The sequence below is a fragment of the Pseudopipra pipra genome, chromosome 3 (assembly GCF_036250125.1).
Source record: "Pseudopipra pipra isolate bDixPip1 chromosome 3, bDixPip1.hap1, whole genome shotgun sequence".
In the NCBI taxonomy this organism is placed as follows: Eukaryota; Metazoa; Chordata; class Aves; order Passeriformes; family Pipridae; genus Pseudopipra; species Pseudopipra pipra.
Genome location: NC_087551.1, coordinates 3,815,250 through 3,832,257, shown reverse-complemented (window position 1 = coordinate 3,832,257; position 17,008 = coordinate 3,815,250). Strand labels below are relative to the sequence as shown.

Below are 17,008 nucleotides of genomic sequence, written 5' to 3'. Positions count from 1 at the left end.
ACATGTCATTTGGTGTTCACAGTATGAATCTAATACGAAGTTTGTAAAAGAAATTAAAATAAAATAAGAGAAATTGTAAATTAAATAAGGAGCAACATATATGGAGTGGCTTTTAAGGCATCTGCCTTGAGATCTGCAGTGCAGAAATAACATTGCTCTGACATCACAAGTATGTACTTCTGTGCATTGAGAAAATCCTGCTGTTTATTTGGAACTTTTGAAGTCTAGTATCAATATAGCTTCTTGGTCCCCAGGGTGTCCTCAAGGTTTGAGATGTGTATTTTTAACTTCCATACTTACTGACATTCCATTCAGGCTGTTTGGCTGTTCTCCCCATCGGGGCTCCATCAGCCATCGCTCTGATTTCGGCACCACTGCGCTTATTTGCTTTACCATTTCCTAAACCCATGTGAAGAGGTGTGGCCTGCTCTGGCAATCAGCTCACCCACACAAAAACTGTGTTAACTCACGAGCCAAAGCTCTTTGAGGGCATTTTTCTACCTTTTAGCATGAATGCAGAATATTTTAGAAAGCTTGTTGTAAAACAGGGTGATCCAGGAAGAGGACGGAAAGTGCTTCATTCCTGATTTACACCGTTGGATTTCAAGGGTGCCATTAGGGAAATACAGATCATGTCTGTCAAAGGAAATGTCACCACTAGGTTTTAATAAGGCAAAGAAGATTCAGGGCTTTCAGAGCCTGGCATTTGATGCCACCATCAGAATCAGAAATGCAGCCAGGAAGCAGCAGTCCTCAAGGTGGCACTGCTCAAGTCCTCTCTATTTCTCACCTGGATGGAAGGAAGGTTATGACCACATGAAATTTGAATTTATTCTCACTGGTATCAGTCTTGATGACAAATAACTATTTTCCCAGCAAAATTCTTCTCTCTGTATGACATCACTCACAATATATCCATCCTGATACTGCGTGGAAAAGTACCAGACACAAGTAGGGCCTGGTCTTGGCAGGGGTGACTAAGGACAGACACAGTTTGGATTTCAGCACTGCCCAAGTCATTGCATGTTGTCCTCACAGAGAAAATGGAAAGAAGAAAAGCAAGCTGGACACTCCAACCTAGTTGGCAGGAGCACAGGAATTTATTTTTTTTTTTTAGCTGCCATAAAGACCTACTGAAACAAGAGCTTCCCAAATCTCTGCAGGTATGTCTGTGACTTTTCCATCATCAGTAGCCTGCTGCTTAGGGAAGCAGAGCATTAGGCTTTCTTTAAAGGAGTTTTAAAAGCCCCTCTGTTCACTTTCAACTATTCATCACAGTCATTCCAAGTTCTCTTTTGCACCCCCCCCCTTCTTCTTACTCACATCTGGTGCTGCAACCATAAATAATGAAGGAATGATGGAGATACTGGATGCTCTGTTCCAGTGTCCTCACAGGCAACCGGTCAATTAAGTTGTTACATTTTCACCAAATGAACATATAAGAGAAGGGGTGGAGGGACAGTGTTTCCCAATCTAGAATGCAGCTTTTAAATAGCACTTTATTAGCAGGGTCAGCAAGCACATAGGCTGAAAAATAAATAGCATATTTTAAAAAGAGGATTTTCTCCCCCAGTGAGTACATTTGCATTGAAAACTCCAGACAGAATAGACAAGAATTAGCAAAAGCATTTCAGGAAGGGGTGATCTCTGTCAATAGTTGGGTCTCCTGGCAAGATCTGGCATTTGCATCTCCCACATAGCAGAGGCTGAAGTGGGAGAAGGCTGGTTTTAATTGTCTTTGCTGCAGATGTATGATATGACAGAACGTTGTCCCAACACAGGGACAGGAGGTTACACAGACCACATCAGACAGTGCTTGGTGAGCATTTCTGTAGCCATGTGGCATTCCCTCTCTGTGTAAGCAGATCCTATTCTGTGATTGATCTATCTGATTATGGAAATGGAGGGAAAACTGCAACCAGTTCTGCATTTTTTCCAAATGACAACTGAAATGACACTGACAGCACTAGGCCAGTTTACCTTCCAAGTCCACCTTCACCAGAAGCTCTTTACTGCTGGTGTATGAGCTTCTCTGGGGAAGCCTCTGTAAGTGGGGACTTGAAGAAATGGGATTTGGCCAGTGGTCATTAAAGAGTTCTTTAAATGCAGGGTTATGGAAGATGGCACTTCCAATGGTGCAGGCAAACTGTTCAAGTATGAGCATTTCAAACTCTAGAACAAAGCTGTGAAAACTTTGTTGTCTCCTTTCAAAACTCTCCTTCCCATACACTTATGGTGAAAAAAATCTCATGAGAATAAATACCTTATGGCCTGTCTTCTCTGTAAAGGCTATTTTTGTTTATCACTGTAATATACTCATTCTGAGTGTTTTCTGAAGATGTTTTTGAGTTCCAGTGTCTTGAGGACAAGTACCACTGTAGTATTTATGTACCTGTGAGAACTGACCACAGAAAAAATGTTCCAGCTGTATGATCCACAACCTCACACGAACCAAGTCCTGCACACAGCTTAAAAGAAATGAATCTCAAGGGCTGGTCATCACCTCTAGAGTTCCCAGGGAAATCAGGAGAAATCTTTTTAACTGCATCAGTGGATATTAGGCCTTTACCTTTCTTGACTGCTCATTCTAATTTCTCAGCCTTGTTTTACTGAATACTCATAAAAAATTACTTGCATGTACATATAGCAAGTTGCCTGTGCACTCAGACAGCAAATGGAATACATGGAACTCCAGAAAAAGGCAAAAGCTGTAGCAATGTAAGATAGTAAAGCATTTGGAGTGGCTCCTGGCAGGGAGGCACTCAGAGGTTAAACTGGACTGCAGTGAAAGAAATCACTGCTGAAGAGTTCATTTATTTACGTTCCATTAGAGGAGCCTACAAAGTCATACATCAGCAGAGACAAACCATTTCAGTGCGTCCCCTGACTGAACATCCATCAGTGAATGTGATCTGTGCCAGCGAGTCTTAGGAGTGACAAGATATTATTATTGTAGTGCCAAAGGAGGAGGGGGCAGGGGAAGGAACAAAAAGGAGTGCTGATCCTTGCCTTAACAATGAGCCCCTATTCCCATGCACTGCACCTGAGCTCCAAGGCTTCAATCCCAACAATCTTTTTCCATTGGCCACAACAGCTAAGCTGTGGTTGCCTCACGCCTGGGGGGGCACCAGTTCTCCATGAGGTGCTTCCCTGTTTCCTTCAGAGGAGCTGCTCCTCTCGTGGCATCTCTGGCTACTGTATCACCTCTGCTAAATAAATGATATCATCTCGCTTCTCAGCACACAAGGCTTTACTCCTTCCCACTGTTTGCACTCACTGTTTATTTTTTTAAGCACCTAACCCTCTATTAATCCTCCAGACAGCACAAAGGATCCATTTGCCAGAGACAGTGATTAGAGCCGTAAGCACTCAGGCTTCCTGGGAAACACCTGTTCCATGTGCAAACACCCACAGGAAAAAAACACAGCAAGGACAAACTGCTGGTGGAAATGGAGAGAAATGGGAGAAAACTCCTGGTGTGATGAGAGCTACCAACCTTTGGACAGTGATCCTCTCACCTTCTTCAATCCATAGTGCAGATAACACACACAATACCAAACTCACCTGCCTGTGACACTTGGTGGGCTCCTTGTGTTCCTCCTCTTCAGCTCTCAACAGAGTGCAGAAATGTGCAAACTACTTAACTGAAATGTTTTTTGCAGGTATTTTCTTTATTATTTTTTTCCTTTGCCCAAAATTTATATTAAAAAAGGCTGACAGCATCTTAAAACCAGAAATATTTTAACCAGCTCCATTTCTGAAACATCAGCACCAAAACTGTCCCAGGTTTTGCATTTTTTTTTCTTCAAACACCACCAAACATCTGTCTCAATTTTTAAAAACTAGCGTTTTAAGAGAGCGTGAACATGGATTTGAGCTTTTGTAATTCTTTTGGTCAGTGATATAAATGCAAAAGCAGCCTTTGTGTAAACAAACACATAAAGAAAGGGTCAGTAACTAGATGGCTGTTGCATTTAGCTCCTTTGAATACAAAGGTAAGTGACAATAAACAAACAGAAATACCAAGTGGCATAGCAGGGCTCTGAGGCATTCTCTGTTTTCATGAAATGAGCGAAAATTATGTAGCAAACAGATTGTACAAGCACCACAGGCAGTAACTAAAGCTGGAAGAAGGCCAGGCTCCATTAATAGCTGCCATTTGATCTCGTGTGAGATCCCTGAACACCCAATGCCTGATGAAGTCAGTGGAAAGGCTCCTATGGATTCCAAGAGGTGCTGTATTGAACCCAGCACAGCTGGCAAATGGTGCAAGGAACAGAGCTGATGCTACAGCAATTCAGTTCCTCACCACACTGGAAAGCAGGCTGTGGTAACACACCCCATAACCATAATTCAGGACTGATCAGCTTTTCTCCTTTCCAGGGAAGTCTGCTCTCTTGAGTACTTCTAAGCCTCTGAAATTAATGGGATTATTCAAGGAGTAATGCACCACAGAACCTGAATATTTATGGTAAGTCTACCACAGCGATTTCCAATGTACTGTGATCCAGAAATTCTGAATAAAACATCAAGAATGAAAAGACAGATCTTCAACTGATATAAATCAGCTGCTTCCCTTTCAAAGCTATGGAGCTGCAACAATTTGCAACTAACAGAACCACAGCTTACCATTTGTAAAATTAAAATAATTTTTGCAGTATTTACAGCCAAGAGCAGACCCTTGCTTTTATTTTCTTACTGTAAAATAATAGTGCCTTTATTGTAAAATAATAGGTTATTTCTGTGCCACAAATTTTTACTTATCACAAGTTACTAAGTTTTTACTCATCACAAAACTTAGGCATTGTAAGAAACTATTTGGACTCCAGTTGATTCCTTTTAAGTTTCACTGCTTATACATTAGTTACTTCTTTAAGAAGGCCCCAAAGGAATTGAAGCATGTATTAGGTAAGAAAATGCATACACAGGAATAATATAAAACACACCTTTTCTTCTCTTTTCTAAACTCCTTTTGGAGCAGATGCTTTTAACACCACATAGAAACAAATGCATATATGTGTGTGTGTGTGTAATGTATATGTAGATCCACAGCTTTATTTGTCTACATGTATGGTTATAGTAACAATCATCCTTTCATGGGGCTCATCAGTCACAGGTTTTACTCACCTGATGGGCAATTTGCCATCGGGGCCGTCCTGTCTGTCAGCACATCTTATCTGCTATCGTGCCTGTCTTCAGATCCATACTCACAGGTAAGGAAAGCTTGGGTAGCTGTCTCCTCCTAAACACAATAAAATTAAAGCTGTTATTAGCAGCCTGCCCTGGACACCAGGTTACATTCCACACCACATGGAGAGCCCAGGCAGGAGTGGAAGGTCTATTGGGACAATATAGGAGCCCAAAGGAGAAAGCTAGCCCTGATGTGGGCAAACTTGGAACCAGACTGCAAACAAGTGAGAACTGAACTCATCCTTCCTTCAGGTATTATAGACAGGAGCTTGTGCTTCAATGGCTCTGATGTTCCTACAAGACACTCTGGGTGGAAGAAAGTGGGTTTCAAGAAAATGAATTCACATGCAGGTATTTTCCTATTAAGGCCTGTTAAGGTAAAAATGGCAAATAAAAATAGAACAAACAAAGTATTTTTACCTTTCTGAAAAAGATTTCAATAACTTAAAAAAAATTGCAGGAATTCATTAAAAGTATATCAAATGCTGTTAGCTCTGTGCATACGCTGCACACAGGTGAGCCCTGTGGTGGGGCTGCTGGAGCCGGCTGGAACCTTCTGGAACCAGCCATGCCCGGCAGGGGCAGCCCCAGCTCCAGGCAGCCCCCTCCTCTCCTCACAGCCTCAGGGAGCCCCCTCTTCCCCTCACAGCCCTCAGGGAACCCCCTCCTCTCCTCACAGCCCCGGGCAGCCCCCTCCTCACCTCACAGCCCTCAGGTAGCCTCCTCTTCTCCTCACAGCCCTCAGGGCGCCCCCTCCTCTCCTCACGGCAGTCAGGGAGCCCCCTCTTCTCCTCACGGCTCTCAGGGAGCCCCCTCTTCTCCTCACAGCCCTCAGGGAGCCCCTTCATCTCCTCATGGCCATCAGGGAGCCCCCTCCTCTCAGCCCTCAGGACAGTCCCAGCCTCCCCTCACAGTCTTCAGGGAGCCCCCTCCTCACCCCACAGCCCTCAAGTAGCCTCCTCTTCTCTTCACAGACATTAGGGAGCCCCCTCTTCTCCTCACGGCACTTATGGAGCACCCTCTTCTCCTCATGGCCATCAGGGAGCCCCCTCTTTTCCTCACAGCCCTCAGGGAGCCCCCTCCTCACCTCACAGCCCTCAGGGAGCCCCCTCCTCTCCCCACAGCCCTCAGGGAGCCCTCTCTTCTCCTCATAACTTTAGGGATCCCACTCTTCTCCTCGCAGCCCCGGGCAGGTCACTCCTCTCCTCAGAGCTTCAGGGAGCCCCCTCTTCTCCTCACAGCCCTGGGCAGCCCTCTCCTCTTCTCACGGCCCTCAGTGAACCTCTCTTCTCCTCACAGCCCCAGACAGCCCATTTCTTTCCTCACAGCTTCAGGGATCCCCCTCCTCTCCTCACGACACTCAGGGAGCCCCCTCCTCTCCTCACAGCCCAGCACAACCCTCTCCTCTCCTCACAGAGAGACCTATGCCAGGCACCCACAGCCAAGCAGGGAACAGCAGTGCTGCAGTTCTAAAATAACGAGAAATCAGCCACAAATGGGTCCTAAAGGTTTGCACAGGAGCCGAGCTGACAGCGGTGGCTAAACCCATCCCATTCTGCATTAGCAGTGACAACCTGCAGCTTGTTGCCCACCCTTTCCTCACAGACCTCTGCTGGGTGCTCTGAGGTGACTCCTGACACCCAGCAGCCCAGGACACACGACAATCTTACACTTCTAGAAGAAATTTGGGTTCAGTGATGCCACTTCCCAGCCAACAGGGATCATCCTTCTTAATTAACCAAACTCAAGCAAGCAGCTATGTCAAATGAATTAGCAACATGCACGTAATCCCATCACATGTATTCTTGGAGTATCTGTGCTCCTCCTGACAGATCTGTCATTAATGCAAACGTACTTTAGCCCTGCTTATAATTGAAACCTCGCTCCTGGCCAGCCACTTGACTGGGAGAGCCAGGAGAACCACTTTTTCCATGTTCACAAACATCTCTGCCAGTCCTCCGTGTCACCACCTGATTAGATCTCTGGCACCGTGGGCTCTGCTTTGGCATGGAGGGGAGCATCGCCTCACCGAGCCTGCCTAAAACGTGGACCTGAGGTTGAAGGAAGAAGAACAGCATATGTTCCACATACCAAACTCACTTTTCTGCAGATCAACCGGTTTTCCCTTAGTAAAAAGGAATAATTAACTAATGAGATCAATCAAGAACACAGGGTACCTAAGCTACTGTTCCTTCCAAACCTCACCTACGTATCTGAACAGTAAAAGTGAAATAAAAAAACAGGCACCAGTCTCTGGTTCCACCAAACCCTCCCTGAGCTGACAGAGCTGCTGAGACACACAGAGAATGTGTGAACACAAGTTCACACCTTGGCCAAACCAGGGCAGATGCTTGGGAGGCAAAAAGTCCATCCCAGTGTCCTTTCTAATGCTTTTCTCTGAAACGGCGCCCATGTTTTAATGTAAGTAACATAATGTACTCTTCCCCATGCTCAGCCTCAGAAACTGCTGAAACATTTCTGCCAGTTGTTTCCGAGGGAATCCAGCCTGCAGCCGCCCTCAGCGTGGATGATTTCAGCACGCATAATAAAGGTTTAACAACATTAGAGGCTGCTACAATGGAAATTGTTGGGCTTTGCTGGTTTCACTTATAATAATGAAACTTGGTTGAAAGCTAGCAGCAGTTTGATGTAGTAGTTTTACATAATAAAGACCTTTTTTTTATGAAACTAAATTGTTTTGCAGCCGAATGTTTTAACTTCCCAAGTTAATCTTGACTCATACGTTTTATTCTCACCGTATCACTGTATTCATTGTTTCAACTTATACATACATTACATGAAAATAAATGTTAATATATACCATGTGTGCATACTGCTATACCCTGGTGAGTATTACACTGCTATACTGTACCATATGATAATAGCAAATCACCGCTATCGAACGTCATGTTTTCAAATTTCAGAATCAAAATGTTTTGACGCTTCCAAAGTAAAACTTCTCAGAATATTCCCTTCACAGCAAGTGCCCAACTCACTCCGACCTCAGCGAGCGCCTGATCTCCTGATGGGGTGTGCAAACCAATTTTGAAACTTTGAGTTTTATTTCAATAAAGTTCTAGTTTCCAACTAATTCTACCAACAACATCTAAACAATCACTCTGAGACCCCAAAGTGCTTGAGCAAACAGGTCAGCATCTGTGAAAATGGAGCATCTGTTCATTGAGAAAAAAATGGGTTTTCTTCCTCTAACATTCAAAATTGCGAGGTTTTTATTTTTCTTTAACACTGAACAACTTTGGCCAGGAAAAAAACATTTATTTAGCAATGCTACCATTGGGCAGTTTGTACCTGTGTTTTTGTTATTGATGAGGATGTTTTGCAGAGCTTAAGTTATTGAAGCTTTGCAACCTGTGTAAATTATTCATATATAAAAGCAGAGTAATCATAACAGTAAAGCTGGAAAGACTTTCATGTGTTGTTGTTAAACATTAGCAGATCTCTCCCACATATCCGTGGCCTTCCCCAAGGTTCTTGTCACTGACTCTATCCCAGTCTCCATCATCTAAGAAATAAGATTCATAAAACACAAACCATGACCACAAAACAGACCCAAAGCTTGTTATGAGATGTGTAGAGTTCAGCTGAAAATCAAACATCCTCAGAGGAATAGTCAGAAACCTGGTTTGGGGAAGCACATCTGGGAGTCATATTGGCATGGAAGGAGACTGAGGCCATCGCTGGAGTTTACTGAGAGCACCTTGGGACAGAAACTGCCCTGGCTTTATCTTCTCCTTCACTTCCAAGAAGTTCCTAGTTCTTTTCTACATTGATTACTTTAATATTTTACAGACATCTCCCTTATGTAAATACAGGCTGGACATTCTGTGCTGTTTATTTATAGTAGGTTATTCCATATGCAGATCCATGCAGTGTCTGCTGGTAACATCCACTGCTTCTGCCAACAATCCATGAACCAAACAACTATCTGCATATTCTCCTTCGGGCTACTCACAAGGTCCTCCAGTGCTCATTCTTCTACTATTGCCACACAGCCTTGAGACTTTCAAAAAAATAATCTGAGAGAAAATAAAAGCCATATGGGATAATTCTGCTGCTGGCATGGATCATCTGAACTCCACTGCAGTCAGTGGGCCTGATTTTGACATCCTGTAAATGGTCAAAGCTCTTCTCCATGTTCCAACCCACCAACACTCTACTTCCCTGCTCAAACTCCCTTTTTAATCTCATATCAATAACTTGAGTTTGTGCAGTCCAACAAATAGAGGGAGAGACCTACAGCTTTCTTTGACACTTGTGTCAGAAGGCTCCTGCCTTCCAGGTAAACAGCCCAGTCCTCAAATCTCCTTCTCATCACTTCCTACATGATTGCTACACACCTCCTTGTTTGTCTTTAAGACTTTGCATGGACAGACCTGTTGTCCACTTCTGTTGTAAAACAGCTTATATCAGAGACTCCCTGTGTACTGGGGTGGTAGACAGTGTCTTAACTTGTCACAAGCTGCAGCTTCAAAAAGCTTAATAAACTCAACTGAACAACAGCCTAAAAAAGGAAATAAAAGATTTAACAGGCTGGTATTTCTACCCCCTTCTGCTTTCTAGGAAAGACAAAATAAAACCCAAGCAAGCGGTGTCCAAACTGGAGTGCACGCACAGCCCTCCCCATTAACTCGGTGTTTGTCTGTGTTACCTACAAACCAACATGGTTTCAATTTAGCTTCTTATTAATCTCGTGCATTTCTTTCAACTGCTATTTTAAAAATAGAAACTTCATGTTGAACATTTTAATGGCATTAAGTTTCAAAGGCAACAAGCTGCTGTACTGATTTTTTTTTTCCCCAAAAAACTTTATTGCCAGATGTAAGTATGTGTGATTATTGATATTCTTTGTTTTCCCACAGGTTTCCTTTTTCCTTATTAAACAACATATCTGTATTTAAGCAGCTCCATGGAAGTTTGGTGAGGTCCATGAGAAATCACTAGTCACCAGCACACAAATCCATCTCATCTAACTTCAGGCACTTTACTAAAATGCTTAAATTAGGAGTTCACCTACCCTAAATTCCCCTTACACTCAGTAGAAACAACTACAAGACTGTAGGTACTTGCATCCCATCTAAATTTCTGAATTGCTTTCTACAAGTAACTTATTTTTTCTTCGCTGATTACCGAGGGCTCCAGGCCCACAGAGCAATTAGGTCTCCAATTTAAACAATTAACTAAGAATCTAATGCAAACTGGGATGAATCCAGACTCAGGGTCCTCAGTAAACAAGCAGAAAATCTGTCAAGAGCACATTTTTGGTTTAGCCCATGTATATAATTTTAAATAAAGCTAATGACTGTTCTGCAGTTGCAGTGGACAACCTCATCTCAATGACTGTTTCAATGGTCCTTGGGTAAGATCAAAAGCCAAACATAGTCAACAGAAAAACAGCTAAAATTTTGGTAGGTTTTGGTGCACATCAGGTTTGTGTCCAGCTCTGCTCAGCCTTCTCCCTCCCTCCCTCCCAGAGACAACCTCAGGGAACCACAGCCACAGAAGGCACTGATTTCATAAAGAACAGGATCGACTTCTTCACGAGTAGAGACATATCTGCTCTAGAAAAATGGGTACTAGTTCATGTGGGGAAATATGGGAATGTAAACACAGCCGTGAATTCCCACCCAAGAGTTTTACAGTCTGGGGAGATGGCAGAGGATAGTCCTGACCCTGGGGAACCAAGGGAAACCTTCCCATACAGCTGTTGGTTAACCGGGCGATCAGCGATCACGCCGATTATAACAATTTATTAGCAGTTCGAGAGATTCCTTCCCACCCACATCTGATAGTTCCCATCTCTTCAAAGAGGCTGCAGCCACACAAGCAGTGGATTCAGCATCCAGAGCAGCTTCTTCCACCACCAGGAGCTCTGCTCCGAGGTTCTGGCCCTTCCCCCATCACCTCCAATAACTCATTCCCATCGCCCTGCCAGGCACTTCCGTTCCTTCCCTTGTGCTAAATGCCAAATCAGCTGTTTGTGTAGCTGTGCTCTGAGGGAGCACAAATTTCCAGTGGGGAGATGGGAGCAATAACCTTGGTTTCTATCAGTGTTTTCAAGCAGTTGCCAGGGGTCCTTATGAGGTAAAATAAACAGCCCTGATCTCCAACTGCCCAGCTTCCCTAACACACGGCTGGGACAGGTAAAGGGACCATTAAGAGACAGAACTGTTATTTCCAGTGTATAGGAAAAATGCACCTGATGAGACTGATCCAAAGCCTGCTGGAAATCAGTAAGTGGACTCCCACTGACTTCAGGGAGCTTTGGATCTGCTCTACAAAGCCAGGCAGCTGCAGAAGCTGCTGGAGTCAAAGGAAAATATGCTCCAAAGGAATGGTGGCCCTGTGGTTGAGGTACCGGCGTGGTTTCAAGGGACTTGGATTCAGTCTTCACCTCCACCATTCCTGACCCTGTGCAAATCACTTAATTTCTCCACACATCAGCTTCCCCTTTGTAAGTCCAGGTATGTAACCCAGGGATGGAATCCAGGGATGTCTGAAACAGGAGACAAATGCATGGAGACAGCAGCACCATCTCAGCATCTCAGTTACTCTTCCTCTACCCCTCTGTGGGTCCAATAAGGTTTGTTACCCCCCAAACACGGTACAAAAGTTAATGTCAAACCACATGCTGAGCTCCAAGTTCCATCTCCACACCCACAGCAATGCCAAGAGGCTTCTTGTACAGATAGTTTAGGCAGGTTTACAGGAGCTGGGACACAGCAGCATGGACAGAGCTGCATGACCCCGATGCAGCCAAGCAGAGGAGCATTTCTCTGACTCTGGAGTGTGTGACCAGACCCATAAAAGTGAAGGTAGCACAAACAGAATGGCTCTCCTGGACTGGAGGTTTGGGAGAGGTGCTTTCATGGAGTTTCAATTATTTACACACTTGCTCAGAATAACCTCCCACCAACAGCTGGGGCTTCTGGCAGCCAAATGCAAACCATCTATTGTAATATTATTCTTCTGTTGTAGGAAACAAACTCTTCCAAGCAGAAGAAATTCTTTAAAAAATAATCCGAGCAAAGGCACAAATTAAGCCCCAGAAATTAAATACTGAAATAATTTTTACAGCATAGAAAGATCAAACTGCAAACAAGCTGCAAAAGCCATTACTAATTTAACATTCCATTATTCCTTTTCTTTTTCTTTTTTTCCAAAGTGTGATTCTTTTCTTCAAGCCAAGCATACTTTGCTGGGACCAAACCTTCACATTAGATTTCCTGTGCTGTGGATTTGATGAGATAAAGCAGTTTCTTAGGACCAACAAATCACTTCATTAAAGAAGCCCGTTCATAAATATTCTCAACAGCAATTAATGTCCCAGTGTAAGGAACTCGTTTTGTGCCTCATTTCTCACTCAGGCAAGGCCTCCCCCCCAACACCAGGACTGCAGTAGAGAGTCCTAATTTTGAAGGACAGAAAGGAGCCACCCTGTAGCTCTCACCATTCCCTCCACATGAGCTGTTTTGGTTCTTCCAGGCAGGAAAAAGCAGCCAAAGGTTGGACAGAGCTGCTCCCCCTCAGGTTCTCAAGCCTTGTGAAAAACGGATCATCCAGTGGTTTTCCAACTGTGTCTCCAGTTTGGGGATCCAGGACAAACCCCAGCACTTCTCCTCAGCAGAATGAACAGAATTGCTGGTGGCACACAGGAGCTGGGCTGCCCCGAGTGCATTTATTCACCTGTGCAGCACCAGGAGGTTCTGATAAAGGTATCCTCACTCCTGGTAGGTGGAGGGGGTAGAAACTATCGATTAAAAAATTGGGATGGAAAAGGGATTTTTTACACCCCCCAACCTCATGTGAGGCTTTGCCCTGGGAGTGCCCCAGTGCACTGAGTGATGGGGTTTCAGTCAGCCCCTGGCATCTCTGAGGGCTGTACAAAACCCCAGAGCTGGGGTGGTCCCTGCTGAACAAAGATCTAAAGCAGAAACTCAAGATGCATTAGAGAAGGTCACTTTGGACTTTTCTCTGCAGATATTAAACAAATATATCCCATCAAGATGCAGCATAATTCTCTTGTGTTTTGACAGGAATACACAGGCACCATTTTGAGATTGTCACAATAAAAGACAATGTGTAATATTCTTTTAAAAAAGTCCCAGCTTTAGTCCTGCTCTTGTTGAAATGAGCATTTTCATCTTGTTTGAGCAATATTATAATGCACTAAAACCACAATGTGCTAGAACAGAGAATGAACAAAGCATTGGGATGCAGCAATTTACCTCAAGCCAGTGTCAACTTACCAGTTAAATCACTCCTGAATACTTTATGGGGCTCTAACCTTATAAACAAATCAACAATAATCATAAAGGTGCAATTCTTCAAGGCATTTCCATCTTTGAAAAGTCCCTCCCTTTTTGCAGGGAAAATCCTCTCCTTGCCATTCAGAAGAAAGAGAGAAATAAACGTGAGCATATGAAGTGATTACAAAAAGCCTACTGAACTGGAGTAACAATAATGCCTCAGTCTTGAAAACACAGAAAGCAAATGCAATTTTACATTAAAGATCTGAAAACAAACTCAAGGCTAATATTTTCAGGGGAAAAAAAAACTTTGATCTCTTTTTCTTTCCAGGGGGGAGCCAATATCAACACGAGTGATTTTGTACGATATTCAGGAGTCTTTATGTGGGTTAATAATGTTAAAGTTATTCCACTGCTTTTTCAAACTTTTCTGGAATCAGCTCCTTGGTGAAACAGGGCCCTATTGAAGACTCTTGAATTTGCATAGCATGTGCAAGACATTTAGATTTATATTCCATGTTAGGCTTGTGTGTTTAGAGTTTACTGGGGCATATGCAATTCATTGGCTGCATTGTTATCTTCACAATGAACAAGCACCCTCACTTCCTCTGCAAGAAATACAGCCTTAAATGTAGAAAATTAAATTTCCACGAGAAAACGTGTTCCATGAAAATTTCCATCAGTAAAGGCTCAGCTCAAATGAACCAAGGCTGAAATACTTTGATTTGAGCCTACCTGGGTACCATGTGACCTATGTCATAATATCATTAAAAAATTATTACTTTGAAAGCACTGCTGTAATGACAACTATTCCCATCACAGCTCTCTCTCTAAAAGCCTTTGGGTGTGTTCTGTGATGAATTTGCCCACATAAACTGACAGAATCCGCCTTGAAGACTTTACAAACTCCAGAGGTAAAGGAAACAATTATCTTGACAACACCATTTTCTGGTTTCCACAGAAATACTGATGCTGAAGGCAGAAAGTCACCTGAAGAAATATGTAATCAGTGGGTTTGGTTTGATATTTGTGTGACACCGTAGTTCACATTTGTCTGGCACCACCGGAGTGTGGATTTCCAGTCTCCACAATAAGTAGGAATTGTGGGACAGGGCAGCACAATGCAAGGGGACAGAAGAGTTTGGCTGTGATGGCAGATGTCGAAAGGCAGAGGGAGCATCGCTGCTGTCACCGTGTGGGTCAGAGGGATGCACGGCGGGAAGGAGATCCAGGAGAGCTGAGCAAAGCAGCACCTACAGTGAATAGAGTGAGTTAATCTGGGCAAAAATGAGAAGAAAGTGAGCCACTAGAAAAGCCCACCAAGGGGAACCATGAGGACAAATAAATGCAACAAAAAAAGTTTGTGGAAGAGATTGTATGGTGCAGAGCCTGTGATAGCAGAAGGCTGGATCTGTGTCTTAGCAGGTCTCATCTACTTCTTCTGTTCCCAGTTTCCTTCCCAAATCCCTGATCCTGTGCCATTACACTGAATGACAGATTTGCCAACAGGATCAGCCCAGCTACTGCAGAACACATGTGCTTTCTGCAGGGTGAGAGAAAGGAATTCATGGATCATAAAGGACTGACTCCTGTGCTTTCCATTTTCATTTCTTTCATTAAGAACTTAATATTTGTTTTCTTACTGTTTCATTAAACTATAAAGCTTTCCTTCGGGCCATTGGCCTTTTCTTCTCAAAGAGGTGGCCAATTTGGCTGTGGAGCTGGTGGTCCTCAGGAGAATCAAATGCATCTCTTCAGAAAACATGGGAGATGTGCATTGCAGCACCCTTTGAAACTGCTCCTGTCTTTACTGAGGGTTTGTATCCCCCAAATCAGGTTAGAAAACTGGATGAAAATGGACAAACATAAATATATATATTATGGTGGGATACAGACCATCTGAATTTAAAGCAAATTTGGCTCCAAGTGAAACTGTGCTTGCTCAGATGGAGCAGTCAGAGATTTTAGTTCCATAATCATTTCAGATGTGCAGCTCCCAGTGAGAAATCAAGCAGCAAATTCGCCTTCAAACCCCCAGTCTCTGGTCAGTATAAATAACAGTATTAAAGACCATGGGGGGCTGCCTGCTCCTTTATTTACTGCAAACCACTCCAGCTCCATTATTTGTGTGTCAGTCACCTGTGTCACGCTGAGCAGTTCTTCTGCAAACACAAGAGTTGGTGATTTTTTTCCAACTACACAAAATAAATCCACAGGGAGGATGTGGGAATAGAAAGGCCTGTTCTGACAGTGTTGAGGGGAGAAGGTGTAGCTCTGTGTCCAAAGGGGCTGCCATGTCTTTGTCTATTTTTTAATATAAAATAGCTCACTGACTTCAGCTCTGATATGCACCTCAGACAGAGATCAATAAAAAGTTTGGTTTCTTTTTTTTTTAATCTTAAGGAATAATGCTAATAATTACTATGAGTATTCCCCAGCACAACTCACTCCCTCCTCATTTGTGGGGAGTGGTACCCCAACGTTATCTGCAGCTGATATCACTACACAGGTTAAAAAATGAAAAATTAAATCCAACATTTAGACTAAAATAACCCAAAAGGCCTGTTTTGCCTTGGCTTAGAGACAGAGGTCACAGCAAAACATAATTACGGACACCTAATAAAGAATATACAAAATATCACCATCACTCCCACATCACAAAATCTGGTGACTATCCCAGCTTGCTGTAAATCTGATGTCATATCACTGAACTAATGATGTAACGTGGACTAATCCCTTTGGTCTTTGAATAGAAGGTGGACACCAGTTCTAAAATATGTTCTATTTTCCTCCAGATCATTAATGAAGAATTCATACCCATCCAGGCACCCTGGTAATATGGGCCATTGCTATCAATCCAAAAGGAGATGCTGTCATGCAAAAATTACATTTGTCCACTAGACTTGTTATTTTTGCCCTAAACTCCTATAAATACAGCTTCAGTAACTACATTGCAAATAGGTCAAAGACTTTTTACATAAAGAGATGGACTGGGGATGTGGAGAGGAAAATAACTGTGAACAGAAAAGAAGGAAGAGAATTTATACAATGGGACTTGTAAGGCTGAGAGATACTGGAAGAAAATAACTAGAAAGACTACAAGAAACACATCTAAAATAAAATAACCAGTAATACAGAGAGTCACTGGATATGACCTGTTGGAGCGAGTCCAGAGGAGGCCACCAAGATAATTAGAGGGATAGAGCACCTGTGCCACGAGGAAAGGCTGAGAGAATTGGGATATTCAGCCTGGAAAAGAGAAGGCTTTGGGCTGAACTAATTGTGGCCTTCTGGTACCTGAAGAGAGCTGACAATAAATATAGAGGAGGACTATTTACAAGAGCATGGAGTGACAGGAAAAGGGGGAATGGCTTCACACTGACAGAGAGTAGGTTTGGATTAGATATTAGGGAAACATTCTTTGTGAGGGTGGTGAGGCCCTGGCAGAGGTTGCCCAGAGAAGTTGTGGCTGCCCCATCCCTGGAAGTGTTCAAAGCCAGGCTGGATGGAGCTCTGAGCAACCTGGGATAGTGGAAGGTGTCCCTGCCCAT

The 17,008-nt window shown here is 43.4% G+C and overlaps 1 long non-coding RNA gene across 2 annotated transcripts in view; it reads right to left on the bottom strand.

Annotated features, from left to right (window-relative positions):
* Nucleotides 1-5,080: 5,080 nt before the first annotated feature.
* The window catches only part of LOC135410756 (uncharacterized), a 117,611-nt gene continuing 105,683 nt past the window's right edge, over nucleotides 5,081-17,008 (bottom strand). Inside the window, exon 6 of one of the 2 annotated variants that reach the window (XR_010428855.1) lies at nucleotides 5,081-5,242. This is a non-coding gene — a long non-coding RNA (uncharacterized LOC135410756). The remainder of the gene's footprint in view (nucleotides 5,243-17,008) is intronic. The other variant, XR_010428856.1, reaches the window with a different exon arrangement.